A 21,040-nucleotide genomic window follows, 5' to 3' on the forward strand; every position below is an offset into this window, starting at 1 on the left:
CCTTCCCCTTGTTCACCACCAACTCATTGACTGGGACCATGAAGGACCTGCACAGTTCGATACATTCCAAAATGATGAAGCCTTCATTGATTATCTAGGAATACGAGATGATCTTACCCTTGCAGACCATAAGGCAAGATACACTATAGAACTCAACAACATGGCATATTTTGGTGAGGGTGTCGGGCCTTCCAGTCGTAAAAATATAAAAATAAAAACAAACCAAGGGTCTTATGGTGAAAACCACATTGTGGCATTCTCTAACCCCAAAAAAGTAAAAAGAAAAAATGTATTTGAGGGCGAAAACCTCTCTGAGGCACCCAAAGATGGAAGGCTTGACATTCTCCCAGCATCATATGAAGAAAAGTCATCCATGTTGTTAGAGGAGACTATCAATACAAACATTGGCACCGAAGAAGTTCAACACAACATATTCCTGGCTCAATCTTTGACAGAGTTAGAAAGGTCAAAATTCATAAGTTTCTTCACAGAATGACAAATCAACTTTGCATGGTCATACACTGATATGCCTGGATTGGATCCGGATTTGGTAATGCATCATTTGACAGTTAAACACCGTTGGCAAAACTAGTGAAACAAAAATTAAGAAAGATGCATCCACAAGTCGCATTATTAGTCAAAGCAGAGCTTGAGAAAATATTGGATGTCAAATTCATACGCCTAATTGATTACCCCAAATGGATCTCCAACTTAGTGCCTGTCAGTAAACCAGATCGTAGTATCAAAATATGTACAAATTTCATAGACATCAACAAAGCTTGTCCTAAGGATGATTTTCCATTACCAAATATTGACTTGATTTTTGATCTCACAACAGGTCATGCGATGTTATCTTTGATGGATGGATTCTCTGGTTACAATCAAATAAAAATCACATCCGAGGACCAGCACAAAACAACATTCACTTGTCCTTGGGGAACTTTCTACAGGAATGTTATGCCCTTTGGGCTAAAAAATGCAGGCGCTACGTATCAAAGGGCCATGGCTACTATCTTTCATGATCTCATGCACGCGATTGTGAAAGATTATGTTGACGACCTCTTGGGTAAATCAATAAATAGAGATACACATTTGGAAATACTTTTAGTCATCTTTGATTAGTTGGAAAAGTATAAAGTAAGATTAAACTCCAAGAAATGTGTCTTTGGAGTAACCTCCGGGAAGCTCCTAGGATTCATTGTATCAAAAAGAGGAATTGAAGTCGATCCAACAAAAGTCAAGGCCATCTTAGAGATGCAACCACCAAGAAATATCAGTCAACTTCGATCTTTGCAAGGGAGACTCCAGTCCATACGAAGATTCATAGCACAACTTGTAGATAAGTGTAATCCTTTTCAGCACTTGCTACATAAAAATATCAAATTCAAATGGGATGATAATTGTCAACAAGCATTCCAGACACTCAAAGATTATCTTCTGAATCCACCAGTTTTGATGCCACCAGTTCCGGACCAACCTCTATTACTATACATATCAGCTACTTCAACAGCACTGGGGCACTCTTAGCGCAACAAGTTGCTGAGGGTAAAAAAAAAGCAGTATACTATATTAGTCGCACATTGGTGGGATATGAGTTAAACTACACACCAATTGAGCGTACATGTTTCATTGTGGTCTTTGCTTTGCAGAAATCACAACATTACATGCTAACTCATAAGACTAAGTTGGTTGCAAGGATCGATCCATTGAAATACCTTCTCAATAAACAACACTTACTAGGTGACTAGCCAAATGGGTGATTCTCCTGAGTGAATTTGACATCGAGTATATGGATAGAAAAGCAATAAAAGGACAAGCTATCGCAGATCAATTAGCAGATGCTCCCATGTTAGATGATGTTCCTCTAATTTTAGAATTTTCAGATGAATCCATTTTAACAGTGTCACATGGAAAGCCTTGGCAACTATACTTTGACGGCTCATACACACAGCATGGGGTAGGAGTTGACATCCTCTTCATAAACCCTCAAGGGGATTCTATACCAAAATCATATCGATTATCATTTTCTTGCAGTAATAACATAGTGGAATATGAGGCATTAACAACTGGATTATGGATTGCAGTTCAGTGGAAGATCCAAGAACTTTGTGTTTTTGGGGACTCTCAGCTTATAATTCGTCAAGCAAGTAATGACTACCAAACAAAGGATGAGAAATTAATACCCTACAAAAGAATGGTGGATGACCTGAAACAACATTTCATGAAGATAGACTTTGAGCAGATATCAAGAGAGAAGAATAGAGCCACGGATGCCATGGCTACAATTGCTTCACTAATTGATCTACCACCAAATGAGACTCGCTATGAGTTCTTAGTGGATAACCTTTTGGTTCCCTCATATGAAATCACTCCTACTGAGATGATATGTGTTGTTGGTCCTGAGTCCTAGTTATACGGTTTCATTTTTTCATACCTTCATGACAATATCCTATCTCCTGACCTATCCAATAACCAACGTTGCACTTTCATTTTCCAATCTTCTTAGATGTTTAGAAAGTGACAAAGCTCAGATTGCGTTACATGAAGTACATGAAGGGATATATGGTCCACATTCTAGTGGTCCTACCTTAGCCAAGAAACTCATTAGGACTGGATATTACTGGCCTAATATGGAAAAAGATTCATATTAGTTTGTCAAGAAATGTAACAATGTCAACTTCATGGAGACCTTATCCATGCGCCAGCACAAGAACTTCAACCAATTGCGACTCCTTGGCCCTTTTGTCAGTGGGGACTCGATCTCATAGGCAAGATTCACCCTCTATCTTTCAACGGTCATAAATTCATCATCACTGCCATAGAGTATTTCACAAAATGGATCGAAGCCGTGCCTCTCACACAAGTCACTGGAAAACAAATTGCTACATTCATTCTCAACTATATCATTTGTCGATACGGTATTCTTGTTTCCATCATCACTGATAACGGGTGTCCCTTAAAAAATCAGGATGTTCGTGAACTCTGTGACCACTTCCATATTACCCATCATTTTTCCACACCTTATTATCCCCAAGGTAACGGTTAAGCTGAGGCGTCTCATAAAACAATCCTTAAAATCTTGAAAAATACAGTCGACGATGCTGACCGTAATTGACATATCCAACTTAATCCCACACTTTGGGCTTACCACACAAGTGTCCACACACCTACAGGAGCTACACCCTATTCACTTGTCTACGACAATAAAGCTATCTTACCTATTGAAGTCGAGTTACCCTCTTTACGAGTCTCTTTGCAAAACATTATCATTGATGAAGACTACAAGGTCTCTCGCTTGTACGAACTTGAACTATTGGATGAACGAAGACAAACTGCTTTTAATCATCTCAAGGCTTATCAACAATGAATGAGTCGCAGTTACAATCATAAAGTCAAGCCTTGCATATTTGAGATAAGTGACTTGGTCCTCAAAGAAAATCCTAAAAATCAACAAGACAGAGAGAAGAAGGGCAAGTTCGAACCAAACTGGCTTGGTCCTTACATCATCACAACAACATATGGATTTGGTGCATATCAACTCTCAACCACAAAGGGTGAACCTTTGGATGATCCTATTAACAACATGCACCTTTGCAGGTTTTACACATAGCTCTTTAGAGTATCCCAATTCAAAAATACAAAAAAAATCATAAAACATAAAAATCGTTACTTGGTGAAAACCTGGCAAACAGGCGCCTTGTGACACAAAAAAAACTAAAATAAAAAAAATAAAATAAAAAGTAAAGAGAAAACATTTCGTCCAACAGTGAAAACCACTTCGGTGGCACCCTGGGCAAGTACCATGGTGAAAACTGGGTCACCAATGCCATGTGTAGAGACATTGCTCCTCCCTCCTTCAGGATTCCATTTCATCCTTTCACTTTGCACACACTTACGACCTATTCATTCATAATAAACTTACCCATTTCTATCATGGCTTCTTGTTGATCTACCTAAGATTGGTTAGCCATTCATAATAAACCTCCCTTTTCACCCCTTTCCATCCATAATAAATCAGCTCCTATCTGTGGCTAAGACAAATCCTACGTCTAGTGATGGGTGTGGAACTGAGAGCATCACATATTATGAAGAGTTCAGTTTCTTCTAGTTTTTTTGAATCTATTCGCACACAATCCGCAATAAAACAACATTTGCATCGCCAATTCGCAATAAAGTTCCGTCTTCTTCGCAATAAAATATCAGTTTCATGGATTCAGTCAGTTTCAGATGAGATACAACAACGATGGGCTTCAACAGATCAAATCTTTTAACAGACTCAGACAACATATGGTTCAGTGCTATCTATCCTTTTGTGAAAGTAAACATTGTGACCATAATCAAATAAGACTTATACAAGTGACAAGAGACACTAAACTTGAGGACTACAGTGGATGTTGGTGTCGAGTCTTGGTTTTCTTTTGATTTTATCTTTTTGGTGACATGTCTTTTAGCTTTTTCGGGATGTCTTTGACTAAGGATTCTATCTTTAGGATGTCTTTGACTAAAAAGACGAGGATGGGGTATCGTCACCTATTTTTATTTATTGTCTGTGGATTGTCTCTTAGTAATTCTATGACTTGTTCAAGGATATGAGGACACTGAGAGTCTAGTATGAATTGGGGCATTCCTTGTTTGTGACTATCTTATCTTCATGCAAACAGGTACAATGATTTTCTGGGTCGAACATATGCCTCGATTGTCATAACCTATTTTGCCATAATAAAGCTCAATGATGATAACACACAAGAAGCTCTTTTCACTTTCATATCTTCTATCTTCCATCCCCCTTTCTTGATTGACTTCCATCATCCTTCTTGAGTCCGTGTAGCTTGCTATCACATGACTGAGTATAATGACACACCAAAAAAAAATCTGCATTTCATGTAGTTTGCACTTGCATTACCACATATTAGCATTTCATACATACATATAGATATCACAATTGCATCACATCCTGCACACAACACATGTTAGCACATTTTGCATTATCATATTCATCTACATTTCATACATTCATATTAACATTTTATACATAACATATTAAAAACATAAAATAACAAAAATATTGCATTTCATCATGTACATATTTGCATCTATATCATAAGCATCATTGAAACATAAACATCACATAGGTACACATGCATATAACTGTCGCAAAGATGAATCATCTCATATATATATAATCAAAAGTGTCATGATACAATGATGTCAAAATCATATGGCTACAATCACCTGAAGGTGTCTACATCATCATACAAAATAGTACAAAACTAATACATAGGGAGCCCTCTATGGCTATGATGAACTCCCTCCCTCGGAGCTGCCTAGCCTTAACGGAGTCTGAGCCCTAGAAGCACCCGCCCTAGGATCATCTCTCCTACCCCCTTTATCTGGTGGTGGTAGAGGACCCATAACTCCACCGCTGGATGCCTGTCTCCTCTGACTCCCTCCCGTAGCTGTCGCTGTCCGTGATGGTTTGCGGAAGCTCCTTGTCTACTGCTCTGTTGGCACTGCCCCATAGTATAGGTCTCGCCAATAACCTATCTCCTCCCCTTCCTGTAGAAAATAGGCATATCCTACCCCTGTGTTCTCTGCTGCCTGCCTCCCAGCCCTCAGTGCTGTCTCAGCCTCAGTATAACGTTGGATAGCCTGATCCCGCTCAATATCCCTCAACTATCTTCTGAGCCTAGCTGTCTCCCTCTCCAGATCCTGGATCTCATCTGCTTGTCCCTGGCAGATCTCCCTCAGCTCAAATAGCTCATCCTCCTCCTCCTCACCCCCTATGCCTGTGCCTATGGCTCCTCCTATATTGGTGACTGTGCCTATGCCTGTGCCTCTGCCTGTACCTATACCTGCCTCTGTCCCTATCCTTGCACCTGTGCTGCTGGCACCTATAGTGGCAATCCACCTCAGCCCCTCACCACTTGAGCCTGTCTCTCCTCTCCACCCTCTCTCCTATCTCCTACTGCACCTCGCCTCCTCCATCAGCCTCCACCCCCACCATCTCCATCATCATCTTCATCCTCGCCACCATCCCCATCAATCAGATCTCTTGGATCTGTCAGGCATGAGAATGGATGCTCAGCCCAATATGCAGTGTACTCTTCATCCATATGTGCATCCTCAATTTCCGGCCACATATCCCATGGCATGGGCACCATCTCTACCAGCTGCATCATGGCCTGATCATACGACAATAGTGGCCCAAAGTGTGCCTGGTCTCGCACTGTCCATGCATACATATCGAAACCCCGTGGCATCCGTTGGATCCTGCCAAACTGCCTGCATACCTTGTCTACCAACTGCCTCTCTAGTACATAGGGCGTCTGCTCAATCAAATATCTGCTCCTGAAGGTATAAGGTAGCTCTACTGCATCATCCTCCCACTGCTCGCACTCTCGGTATGACTTCCATATCACAGTGTCAATCTCATCAAAGACTCGACGCCAGTACTCCAAGCTGCCAATTCGTGGCTGTCATGTAATCATATCATACAGATGAATAAACTTACGCCCATGGCCCCTGCCTCTGAAATGAGTCGGTTGAGTAACCAGCAGATGTTCATAAGCCCATACCTGCAATAATGTCACTTCGCAGCCCAATCCTACGGATCCATGGTACACAAACTGATGAAGCTCATAGTATAAATGTGCGAGCACGTACGGTCCCCAGGCATATCTAGTATGCTATGTAACCAATGTCTCCAAGGTGCTCCCCCAACCCACAACCAACCCTCATGTCGCCTTGTCTGGACACAGGGACCCACTGAACACTCCTCCTAGCACTGCTGGTAGCGCCAGTCCTGTCGCTGTCATCGTGTCCCATGCCACGTGTCTAGCCCTCATCTCCAATCTCGGATCTCAGAATACTCATCTCAATGCCTCCCTATCTCCATCTCGATCATAGGGAATCAACGCCCCATCGATCAGTATCCTCAGTATCCTGTATACATCCTCCAAGGTGACTGTCATCTTACCCATCAACAAATGGAAAGTGCAAGTCTTAGAGTGCCATCTCTCAGCAAGTGCAGTCAGCAACCCCATGTTTGCTCGAAAATTAGGCACATACAAAATGAATCTCAGACCCATAACCTCAATCGTAGCTTTGTCCTCAAATGTCAGCTCTGGTCATAACCTCTGAGTCGACAAGAATCTCTCTTGTGACTCCAGCATAGGTAGGTACTCTTGCAGTCAGGTAAATCAACCGTGTCAGTCAAAGTGGCATTCCTTGTTCATCACAAAATGCTGCTTATTATCCTAAGTACTTATGATACTCTATCCTAGCGACACTCACTGTTCATCACAAAGTGTTGCTTTTATCTTAGTGGTACTCCCTGCTCATCACAAAGTGTTGCTTCTATCCTAGTGACACTCACTGTTTATCACAAAGTGTTGCTTCTATCCTAGTGACACTCACTGTTCATCACAAAGTGTTGCTTTTATCTTAGTGGTACTCCCTGCTCATCACAAAGTACTACGTGTTTTTTGCACTCCCTGTTCATCACAAAGTGTTGCTCATATTTGCACTCCCTGTTCATCACAAAGTGCTGCTCATATTAGTACTCCCTGTTTATCACAAAGTACTATGTCTTGGTACTCCCTGTTCATCACAAAGTGCCTCAATCTATCCTAGTCTTCCCTAAAGGACTTGCTTGAGTGTATCCTCTCAGCAGCTTATCCAATCGACATTGTATGTTCATCACAGAACTACAAATTTTCCCTAGAAGACATACGTGCACATTTTTGACACAAACGCACCTTCATAGCATAAACACGCTTGCACAACGCAGACACGCTCGCATTTTGCATAGACACTTTTTCCAACACAGACGCGCCTAGCCAACCTAGACGTGCTTACATATTGCACAGACACGCCTCAATGTTTTTTGACCTTGTTTGACATACCTAAATGCACATTTATTGCTCTACCTGGCATGCATTAGTGACAACATTTATTGTGACAAAGTACAAAGAGGTTTTGTGGTACTTATCAACTCTCCTGCGTCGGCTGGCCTCTGAAATCGGCGAACGCGATCGAATCTATGCACCAATGCCATCGCTGCTGACTGCTGCTGCTCTATTCTCGCTCTGCACTCTGATCTCTTGGATGTGTGGATGAAAATGAGGATGTATTCCCCTCATGGTCTATTTTATAGACTTCCCTAGCCCTACCCCTAGCCCTTGTCTCCCGAGTCAGTCTTCTTTATCCTGTGAGTCTATCAGTCTATCCAGTCAGTCCGTTCTAGCCTTTCTTTCTTATCGAGAGATTGTTTGTGACCTTTCTAGACATTTTCATCCAATCTCTTGAGGGGGCATATCATTCCCATCTTGGGGCAACTTTGTATCAGTTCATATTATCTTCTTTGAAACAACGTGATGAGCTGCATTGTCTCAAAGAGGGGAAAAATGTAGACACCTAAAATTGTCATGTCTAATTAAATAAATATTTTTATTTATTTAATTATCTTAAGCCTAATTCTTCTATTAATTAAATAAATCTTTATTTATTTAATTAATTCATTTATCCTCTTCTAGCCTTATTTGTCATTTAAATAAATACTTTATTTATTTAAATTATCCTTTTCCTAAATTAAATAAATATCTTATTTATTTAATTGATCCCACTTCCTCTATTAATTAAATAAATCTTTATTTATTTAATTAATTCATTAGCCTTTTCTACCCATGTCACATGTCATTCATCTCTTAATTCATACACTACCTACCCCTTTCATTATTTTCTTATTTCCTTTACCTAGCCTTTAATCATAGCCGACCATTTATCTTTTACACCTCTCAATCTTATCCCTCCATTTCTTATAGTGCCTTCTATGTAAGAAGATGCTTCCTTCATTATCAAACCCTCACTATGCATTCAGCCCCACTTACGACTCGACTACACTACGCTTTTGCACTTTCATATGTGATCCTACTTGCAACCACATTTCCGTTCTTTGTTGAGCTCTTGTGAACATATAAAATCTGAGAGCAAATATATCAAGAAAGATCAATGGAGATAAGAAGAATGAAGATCCAAACCCTATTGGACATGTGATGGTATAATCTTTGTGATTTCATTTGATTTGCATTGTCTTAGGTAATCTTCATATGTTATGGTGGATCTTTGTTGTTGTTAGGCTAGGGTTTTGTGGTTGAATTCATTTAGTCTTTCAATATTGTTGTTATCCATTTTCACCATATACAGTAACTACTGAAGATCAACAGGCTAATGAGAGTATGGATATACCACAAGAAGACACATCCAAATTTTGAGGTGCTATACACAGTTGACATTGATACTCAGAAAGTTAGCATTGTGGTCGATAAGGAAACCACTGGTAAGACAGATATGGCTAGTGAGCCACTGGTAACAGATAACATAGAAGGTAAACCGATAGATGGTAACACTAAGCAACAAGAAGAGCAACAAGCTGATCAATAAACAAAGCAATAAGCAGAGCAACAGGCTCCATCATAGCAACAGGTTAATACATAGTTAGTGCCATCGGCAACAGCTGAGCAAGATAAACCTTTGCTTAAAGAAATGGAAACACAAACTGACGTACCAAAGGTCACCATAAGCAAGGATGCTGCTCCCACTGGCGGAATTCAGAGTGTTGGCTCTTCAACTGCAGGATTCAAATCAGCTAATGTAACAAAAGTTCTTTTGGATTCCATAAAGAAAATAACAGATTGTAGCTCACAAGCATAAAAGGCTATAGATGACACAATTCCTATTTTGAAAATGATAGCTCCGAAATGTAATGTAGATAATAAAGATTCTTTGAGTTAACTTAACGCTTTGTCTAAGTATATTACTAACAACACTGTGACAGTTGAACAAATAAAAGAGGAAGCATTCAAAGATAAGTTAGAAAAATAAAAACACAAATTCTTTGAGGAAGAAATAAAGAAGTGTACAAGGCAGTTTGACACACTTCTACCAGAACTGTGTAGTACATTGAAGGAATTCAAAACTTTGTACAAAGACACTTGTAAGACTAACTTTTTGATAGTTGATATAGACAGAAAGATCAGCAAGATACAAGGGGAAATAAATCAACTAGCTGACAATTTTATTAATTCATCTGATTCATTATCAATTTTTGAGCATAAGATAATAGGTTTTGAGGAAGAACTATTAAAGCTGGAAAGAGAAAAGGAAAGAATAAAAAGTAAGGCTAAGGATCTTAAATGGAGACTAAGTCCAAAACTGGACTACCTCGCATCTTTAAGGAAAGAGATATCTGATGCCTTGGTTCAAAGACAGAAAACACTGGCAGAGCAAATGCAACACCTCACCGGTATAGTTCAGAGGACAAAGGTAGCAATAAAAGATAGCAAAAAGTTTCTTGAAAGCTTGAATTTAGTTTTGGTGGATCTTTTTTAGATTGTAACCAACCAGTTACAAGGGTGAAGCTGGAAACCACACTGTATTGACACTTTGACAACCTTTGTCATTGATGCTAAAGAGGGAATAGTGGTATGAGAAAAATCCAATAATAGGGATCATCTGTTCAGGGGGAGCACATAGTTTTTGGTAACATTTTTGGACTTCAATTTTTGGATACACTTTTTTCTCATGAGTGTTGCCATCAATGCCAAAGGGGGAGATTGTTGGAAAATGCACACTCCAATGAGACATTGTAGGTGATTGAAGGTTTTGTCATTGATGACAACCTTACAATCCTATGACACCGGCAAGACAATCCACTTGCACTAGCAAAGTCAGACTTTACACCAGCACACAGACCACCGCCACCGACAGTGAAAGGAAGCATACCAACACAGAAGCTGACAGGAATTTTATTGATAATATATTTTGTTTATTATTGTAAAATCATTGTAAACCAACTTAGCAAGTTGTAAAATGACTCTTATATAAGAGATTTCATTATAGAACATGGTAACGATTTATGTAAGCATGGAGGAATGTAATTAGGTGAAATAAGACAGACCTATTATGTGAATTATAGGTTAAGGGCTATGTATGAAGCAGAGCTATAAACCGGTACTGGATCTGGCATAGTAGATGCTATTTTGAAGTAGTACAACACATTGGATTTATATAATCCATTTTGTAAGTCAGTGTGACTTCCCATTTTGTAATTGAGCAGTGAGCTCTAGGCATTTGGCCTTCCTGTATGTGCAGGCCCCTCTTGTAGAAGTAATATTCTCTTATTGGCCAGTAAGTGAATATTGTGGGTCACAAATCCCATTGATTTTCCCTCACCGGGTTTCCTCGTTAAACTACTGTGTTATGGTGTGTTTTTCATGTGGTTGCTTTTATCTATGTTTATTGCATTACTTTCTATTTACCGGTATACAGTATTAATATGCTCTACATGTTTTAAGTTAAGAAACTCTATTAACCAGTTAGATACTAATTCACCCCCCCCTCTTAGTATCTGTGGGAATCCTATAGTAATTGGTTGTAAACGAAATATTGTTTCTTCTATATCTCTTAAACAAAATATTGTTTCTATAAATATTGTAATTTTTATTATGCGAGAAATGAGTAGTTAAAATTGAGAAAAGAAAGATTGTTTTCTATGTACTTCTCCTAATTTAATATGAATACTAGAAAAGCTAGATATGTTTGTGTTTGTGGAAAAGTTACCTTCCGGGATGGGTGCCAAATGTGGAATTATAGAGAGAATAGTTTTCTTTTCTAAACTATATTTTATTTCTATGCATGTCATTATACTCGACTAAGTAACTTATTGACCATTGAAATAGATGGATATATTTTATGCTCTCTACCATATCCTTGATTGATCTTTCTTGTTTCTTAATGGAATTAGACAATTGAAAATGCATGTATCATTCTAGGTACGCACCATATTCTATCTTGTCTATCAAATTCTTTTTGCTAAGCAATTCGTGCAGGGTCGAGTATTCTTGATTGACCAAGAATTCTGAGGAAGTGTAAACTTCAAGGTTAGGTGGAAAAAGCACCTGAATATTGTTCTTGTCTTCATTATAAAGATTTCATTAAAGATGGCTTTGGATTGTAGATCAATGGATGCATCTCATCCTTTAATTTATATTTTTCTTGTTATATGAACTTAAGGCATTGGAAAGTCCTAAGTATTGTATGTAGATCTGAGTAAGATGCTACTTACAAATTCCTATTGAATAAAGAATCCTTATCTCTTTATAGAAATCTTGTGTATGTTATGATATCAATGGAATGATCAATTAGAGCTAAGAATGGAATAATGGAAGAAAATAGACTTATTAAAGGAATTATGAGTTTATTTAAGAATAAAGAGTATTTCATTTTATTATTGAGTTTAAATTGTTTTACGTCTTTACATAGATGTTATCATTGTAGTTCATTCCTTCCAGAGTGTAGTCCAAATCATATTGTAAGCCAATGAGACTTCCCTGAGGGTTGTAGCCTTCCAGGCATATATCTTTTGAGTAGTGAGCTCTAGGCAGTGTGCCTGAATGCATGTGCATTCCCCATTGTAATATTTTCACATACTATTGCAGAGTATCATCTTACTGTGGGTAGGTTTCCGACATAGTTTTTCCCTTAACAGATTTTTTCACGTCAAAATGTTGGTGTTGTGTGTTGTACTGTTAATTTGGTTATCTATGTATTGCTGCAGTTTATCAGTTCTTGTTTTGATGTTTAATTTTCTTGCTCCGGTGAAGATTGATTCACCCCCCCTCTTAGTCTTCCTCCTTGGTTGCTGCTAACAAGGTTCACCGGATTTCTTCTTCTTCGTCCTGGAGGAAGACTCACCAAACTTAGAATTCATAGGTGGTGGAGTGGATTTGGACTTCTGATTTGACTGCTAATGGGGCTTGGAGAGACTTTCACTACCATATGAGGACTACGTCTTAGGAATCAGGGCTGAGAAACCAAGACCCGAGACATGGATTCTGAAAATGAATCACGCTGAGTCAACAAAGCCCATTCCTGTTAACCGGTCACAAAAGACCTCAAAAGAGGGAAAAGTGAAGGCTACACCCAAAGCATCTATGAAGGCATAAAATGTAGAAGCAAAGACCCTCAAAGCTTAGAAAAGATCATGTAGAGACACTCTTTGTTATTTTTCTCCTTACCACAACCTTTCAACAAAGATCTGAGAGAGATGAACTTCTCCACAAAGTCCTCGATAGTGAAAAATGAATCAGGCACCAATGTGGTCAACTCCATCTCTAGCTACATTGCCCATAACTCATTAGATTTCACAATAAGATCCTTGAACTTAGTCCACATGGCTCGTGGAGTAGTGCACGACTCAAGGTGAAACATGAGACTATCGAAACCATGTATGTTAATCAATCCCATAGCCTTATCTATCTTGTTTCTTTGTTGAAAAACCTCAAACAGAGGACCCAAGGTGGGTTGGCTCTCATCCAAAGTAGATCACAAATTGATGTAGAGGTAAGGAAAAATAAGCTTAGTAGATTAAGAAAAGCTTGTTTGATCACACTTCTCTATTAGGAGATGAGGTGAGGACAAAAACTTTAATCTACTCTTCAAACCACCTATTGGAGTCAAAAAACGGTTTAAAAATTGCAAGGACATGATAAAGGAAGCCCATCCATATTTAAATAGCCTCAAAAGAATGCCTCAAATACTAAACCCTATCTCCAAGCAAAGCTATCATCATGGCTTAAGACTATTATACATGACAAAGATTAAGATCTTTGAAGGACAATGGTGTCGGGGAACAAGACTAAAATTAATCATTTCCTCTTCAATGAATTTCATATTTTTGTTTCAAGGTGTTGTAAGGGATCTTAGAATCCCATGTTCATGTTTAGTTTTGATAATAAAGTCCTCATAGTCCATTTTTGTAAGGCCTAGTGGCCTAGGGTGCTTTATAAACCCTATGGTCAACTATGGTCAAAAGGAATTAGGATGTGTGGATTTAGTGATTCAAGTGTATTTTGGTCTAATTAGGTCCAAAATAATATGTTTAGGCTCCTAGGTCTGTGTTTGAAGATAGTTTGTTGGCAAAATACAAAATTGTCAAAAATTGACAAAATGTCAATATTGGTGAACAACTTTTTGAAAAGTTGTTAAAATCAGTTCCTAACATTCACAACCACCTTATTTCAGTTGGAACATGTTGGTATGGCTATATAATGCCTCAACAAACCAATTTGGGGGGTTGTTGGGGGATATTGTGAAAGTTGATAATTTGAAGCAATAAAAATTCTGTATTTTCCTGCACATTTGCTGTTATTTCGGTTGGTACAGGCTTGTACGATCTAAAAATTGGAAAATTCTTCCATGGTGAGTTAGAGGGGTGAAATACCTTTCGTTTGAGTCCAACTGGAGCATTGGAAGTGGAGAAATAAGCGAGATATTGATGTTTTAGTGAAGACAACCCGTGAAAGGGCATAAACCTAGGTTTTCACTTTTCTTTTCCCTTTTCTTCCATTTTAACCATGGAAAAAATCTAAAACTTGGTTGGATGGAAGATTTGGGACTATACTTTAAGATTTTCTTTGTTTTAGACCTAGAGGAAGTGTTTGGAAAGAGCATGAATTAAAAGAAGCCATACATCTCTATGTGGCTAGATATGCAAAAGTGGTAAAAAGACACTACAGACCCCATAACTCTTGGTGAATTGTAAACCAGTGAATAAAACCTTGGAATTGGTATTATTTTGGATTCCCATAAATTCTCAAATTCATACTTTTCTGACATGGTGTGTAAAAATGGTACTTCCTTCATTAAGTGCTTGAAATAGTCCTTGTTGTCATCATTGAGGGTTTGGTAGAAATGTGGTTTGTTGAAGCCTTCAAGACCTTTCCTTTTGGAAAAGGTGCTGTCTAGGGGAGTGTAATTGAGGTGTGCAATAAAATCTAGTTGTCCTTTGGAGATTTTGTGTTTTAAACCAAAAAGTTGTTTTTGGAGAAAACCAGATGGTGGATTTGGGTATTTTATGATCCATTAGACCTATCAAACTTGTACAAGGCCTTGGGAAGCATATAAACCTGATTTGGAGGGTTGTGAGCCATTTGAGCATTTTTCTTGTGGGGTTGTTAATCCATAATTGGTGACTTGTGTGAAATGTCTCAATGGAGGGTTATGGGGAAGGAAACATATGTGTTGAGATGTTAGATTTGTTCTTGTAAGGTGTGAGGTGTGGTTGGGAAACCTCTTTTCCAAAGGGGTAGTGTTGCCTATTGAGCAAGTGAGCAATTTGGGCTTTTCTAAGTTGTGTAGACCATACCTCTACATCAATTGGTATAAGAGAAAGTGTGATCTTTAGGAGAAGGATTGTTTTAGTTTAGCCATGTCAGGGGAAGAAGAAGAGGGTGAGTTGTCCTCAAGGATGAATAATGCACAGATAGTGAAGTTTTTGAAGGATCAAAACTTGGTTCGCAAGATTGATTCCTTGTAGAAGGAGGTTGATAGACTTAATGGGGAACTTCCTAGGAAAAGTGGTGGAAACTCTGATGTTATTGAAGATGGGAGTGATGAGGAACCCCTTGAGCAAGATGAAGAAGAAGAAGTGCCTACTGATCAGAGACTACTTGTGAAGACCCTGAAGGCCATGGAGAGAAGGACCATGAATGTTAGGATGGACCTACCTTCCTATGATGGAAACTTGAATCTAGATGCTGCTGTGGATTGAATTGATGCCCTCACAAGCTTCTTTGAATGTGAAGACATACCTGAAAGTCAGAGAGTTAAGATTGATCAGTCTAAGTTGAAGGGACCAACCCTTACATGGTGGAATTTCACTCAAGATGATAGGGTGAAGGAGAAGAAGAATCCAGTGACCACTTGGAAGAAGATGGTTGCATTGATCAGGGATGCATATGTTCCTGATGATTATAAAGTCCAACTTCATAAGAGGAGAATGAGTTTGAGACAAAAGGAGATGAGTGTCTCAGATTATACTCAAGAGTTCCATAAATTGGTGATGAAGTCCAAGGTAGTGGAGCCTGAATGTGTGAAGCTTGCAAGGGTTGAGAATTACCATTCAAGATGAACTCAGTCTAAGCAGCCCTCCCACAGTCCAAAAATGCTTTCAAATTGCTTTGAAGGTTCAGGAGAAACTTAAGAGGAAGAGTGATGAAGGTGGAAGAGGGAGAGGGCAAAAAGACTTTGTAAATAGGGGCAGAAATATGTCTCAAGGAAGAGGACAAGGTTCCAAAGGCCTTGGTGAATCAAGTCAAGGAAATGAACAAGGGGAAGGCAGCTCTAGAGGATCTTTCAGAGGAAAGAGATGAAGCTTTAGAGGAAGAGGTAGTGGAAGAGGCCTAGAAGGCATAAAATGCTATAGGTGTCATCAAATGGGGCATGCTATATCCAAATGTCTAGAGAAGGCAAACAAACAAGGTGAAAGGAGAGAAAATTTGGTGAGAGATGAGGACACATATAGTGTTCAATCTCATGGAGCCTTTGTGCAGCTTGAACAAGGAGAGATCATGATGATGAGAAGGAAATTGATCAAAGCACCTAGTCCACCAGAGCCGCCCCAAAGGAAGGCACTTTTTAGAACTACTTGTAGAAGTGGTGACAAAGTATGTAGTGTGGTGATTGATTTAGGTTCTATTGATAATTTTCTATCCATTGAGGTAGTAGAGAAACTGAAATTGAAGAGGATTAAGCATCCAAGACCCTACAAGGTATCATGGCTTACAAAGGGGCAACAAACCATCATTGAAGAACAAGCATGGGTGGAGTTTTCTATTGGCAAGTACAAGGACAAGGTACTTTGTGACATTGTACACATGGATGCATGCCATTTGTTGCTTGGAAGGCCATGGCAATATGACATGAAGTCAAGGCATCATGGCGAGAAGAACACATACACCATCTGGTATAAAGGTGAGAAGGTAACTTTACTACCCCTACCTGATAATGGTGAAGAAGCAAAAGAATCTAAAATCATGTTTGTAGGTGAGAAAGAGTTTTTAGATGCTTGAAAGAGGAGGATACTCCTTGTTATGCTTTGGTTGTGTTGCCAAAACAGGAAGAAAAGAAGGTGCACAAAAAGAAGGAAGAATCTAGGAGGGTAGGACCAAAGGAGGTGGCTGATTTGCTTGAGACCTAGAAAGACATTATAACCAAGGAGTTACCTAATTCCTTACCTCCTATTAGAGAGATTAGCCATAACATTGATCTGATTCCAGGGGCTACACTTCCCAATAAGGCTGCCTATAAGTTAATACCCCAACAGAATGAGGAAATGGCAAGACAAATCCAGGAACTCTTAGATAAGGGTTTGATTTCTAAAAGTATGAGTGCATGTGCTGTTCCAGCCATGTTAGCACCTAAGAAAGAAGGTACATGGAGGTTATGTACGGACTCAAGGGCCATTAATAGGATCACTATCAGGTATAGGTTCCCTATGCCTAGGATTGAGGACTTTCTGGATCATCTAGGGGGTGCAAGATGGTATGCAAAGGTGGATTTGAAGAGTGGATACCATCAGATCAGAATAAGGGCCGGAGATGAATGGAAGACATCATTCAAGACTAATGAAGGCCTCTATGAATGGAGGGTTATGCCCTTTGGTTTGTCCAATGCACTTAGTACATTCATGAGACTCATGAATGAGGTCTTGAAACCTTTTCTTGGTAAATTTGTCATTATTTACTTGGATGATATTCTCATATTCAGTAAGAATAGAGAGGAACATGTGCAGCATTTGAATTTGGTCCTTAAAATATTGCAAGAGGCTAAGCTCCTAATCAATATAGACAAGTGTCTTTTCATGTAGGAAGAGTTGGTGTATCTTGGTTTCATTGTTTCAGGTGGAAGTGTCAAGATGGATCCTGGGAAGGTGGAGAGCATCTTGAATTGGCCTTCTCCAAGGTCAATGACTAAAGTTAGAAGCTTCCATGGCTTGGCTTCCTTTTACAGGAAGTTTATAAGAGGTTTTAGCCAAGTTTGTGCACCTATCCTAGATACAATCAAGGGAGGACAAAAGTGCAAGTTTGTGTGGACCAAGGAGGAAGAGGAGGATTTTCAAAGTCTCAAACAAAAGGTAGCAAAGCAACCTATACTTTCTTTTCCATATTTTAAAAAGGTTTTTACTATTGAATGTGATGCATCTAATGTTGCAATAGGGGTTGTTTTGAGTCAAGAGGGTAGGCCCATTGCATTATTTAGTGAGAAACTTAATGAGGGAAAGAGAAAGTATTCCTCATATGATTTGGAAATGTATGCACTTGTACAAGCTTTGAAAAAGTGGAGGCATTACCTCCTTCCAAAAGAGTTTGTTGTTTTTATAGACAATTAGGCACTTAGCCTCTTGAACAGCTAGGAGAAGTTGAGTCATAAGCACATGAAGTGGGTAAAATCTATCCAAGAATATACCTTTACCATAAAACACAAAAAGGGAGTTGCAAACAAGGTGGCAGATGCCTTGAGTAGAAGATCCTTGACAGTGCAAGAGGTGAAGTTACAGAGTGTGGGGATTGACTCCTTGAAAGGTATGTATGAAGGTGATGAAGACTTTCATGAAATCTACAAAGTTTGTTTTGATTTTTCAGAGGCTTACCATGTTGAATATACTAATTACTTGATCCAAGATGGTTTGTTGTTCAAAGGACATCAATTGTGCATTCCTAGGTGTTCTATGAGAGACAAAATTGTGAAAGAAAAGCATTGTGGAAGCATGAGTGGACATTTTGGTTTGGATAAAACTCTTGAGCAGGTAAGAAGACATTATTATTGGCCTAAAATGCAGGTTGATGTGAGAAGATTTGTAGAGACTTGCAGCATTTGTCAAAAGGCTAAGGGTACTTCCACCAATGCTGGTTTGTATCAACCATTACCCATACCTACAAGGCCTTGGGAAAGTTGTAGTATGGATTTTGTAATGGGGCTGCCTAGGACTCAAAAGGGATTTGATAGCATCTTTGTTATTGTTGATAGGTTCAGTAAGATGGCACATTTCTTTCCATGTAAGAGCACAAGTGATGCAACTTATGTAGCCAATTTGTTTTTCAAGGAAATTGTGAGAATTCATGGACTTCCACTAACAATTGTGTCTGACAGGGATGTGAAGTTCATAGGCCATTTTTGGAGAACCTTATGGAAGAGGTTGCGAACAAACTTGAACTTTAGTTCAGCCTACCATCCACAAACAAATGGGCAAACTGAAGTTGTGAATAGGTCCTTGGGAAACCTATTAAGATGTTTGACCAAGCAATATGGTGAGAAGTGGGATGTTGTACTTGCACAGGCTGTGTTTGCTTTTAATGATTCAGTGAATAGAAGTACAGGAAGGAGTCCTTTTCAAATTGTGTATGGTTAGAACCCAAGAGACATTCTTGAGTTGAGGGATCTTCCACAAGATGGGCAGATTAGTGCTCATGGAGAGCAATTTGTTGATAGCATAAAGGAGATCCATGATCAAGTATGGTTGTCACTTGAAAAGAGCTCTCAAAAGTACAAGGAGATTGCTGATAAGAAGAGAAGAGATGTGCAATTTCAAGTGGATGATATGGTGTGGGTGTATTTGAGGAAGGAAAGATTACCAAAGGGGAAGCACACTAAGTTACTCATGAAGAAAGTGGGTCCTTGCAAAGTGTTGAAGAAGCATGGGTTGAATGCCTATGAGATTGCTCTTCCTCCTAATCTTGGTATTTCTCCTATTTTCAATGTATGTGATCTAACACCATATAAAGGTAGTGTTGTTGTAGGTATGGACTTTCAGATTGAAGAAGTTCAAGAGGATATGGCTGCCATACCTCATCATGCACCAAAGAAACTTGAGAAAATCATTGATGAGAAAGTCATCAAGAAGACTAGAAACAAAGAGTACAAACAATACCTTGTGAAATGGGTAGGAAAACCTGCTGAAGAGGTTGTATGGATGGATGAGGTAGAGATTCTGAAGCATGGTACTTCATTGGACCAACTTATCTCATGTGGAAATGAGATCAGCCCACCCTGGGAGTATGGTGCAGGGGCACAAGACTAAAATTAATTATTTCCTCTTCAATGAATTTCATGTTTTTGTTTCAAGGTGTTGTAAGGGATCTTAGAATCCCATGTTCATGTTTAGTTTTGATAATAAAGTCCTCATAGTCCATTTTTGTAAGGCCTAGTGGCCTAAGGTGTTTTATAAACCCTATGGTAAACTATGGTCAAAAGGACTTAGGATGTGTGGATTTAGTGATTCAAGTGTATTTTGGTCTAATTAGGTCCAAAATAATATGTTTAGGCTCCTAGGTCTGTGTTTGAAGATAGTTTGTTGGCAAAATACAAAACTGTCAAAAATTGACAAAATGTTGTCAATATTGGTGAACAACTTTTTGAAAAGTTGTTAAAATTAGTTCCTAACATTCACAACCACCTGATTTCAGTTGGAACATGTTGGGATGACTATATAATTCCTCAAAAAACCAATTTTGGGGGTTTTTGGGGGATATTGTGAAAGTTGATAATTTGAAGCAATAAAAATTCTGTATTTTCCTGCACATTTGCTGTTATTTCGGTTGGTACAGGCTTGTACGATCTAAAAACTGGAAAATTATTCCATGGTGAGTTAGAGCGGTGAAATACCTTTTGTTTGAGTCCAACTAGAGCATTGGAAGTGGAGAAATAAGCAAGATATTGAAATTTTAGTGAAGACAGCCCGTGAAAGGGCATAAACCTAGGGTTTCACTTTTCTTTTCCCTGTTCTTCCATTTTAACCATGGAAAAAATCTAAAACTTGGTTGGATGGAAGATTTGGGACTGTACTTTAAGATTTTCTTTGTTTCAGACCTGGAGGAAGTGTTTGGAAAGAGCATGAATTAAAAGAAGCCAGACATGTCTATGTGGCTAGCAATGCAAAAGTGGTAAAAAGACACTACAGACCCCATAACTCTTGGTGAATTGTAAACCAGTGAATAAAACCTTGGAATTGGTATTATTTTGGATTCCCATAAATGATCAAAGTCATACTTTTCTAACATGGTGTGTAAATATGGTACTTCCTTCATTAAGTGCTTGAAATAGTCCTTGTTGTCATCATTGAGGGTTTGGTAGAAATGTGGTTTGTTGAAGCCTTCAAGACCTTTCCTTTTGGAAAAGGTGCTGTCCAGGGGAGTGTAATTGA

This window comes from Cryptomeria japonica, chromosome 10 (assembly GCF_030272615.1).
Source record: "Cryptomeria japonica chromosome 10, Sugi_1.0, whole genome shotgun sequence".
Classification (NCBI taxonomy): Eukaryota; Viridiplantae; Streptophyta; class Pinopsida; order Cupressales; family Cupressaceae; genus Cryptomeria; species Cryptomeria japonica.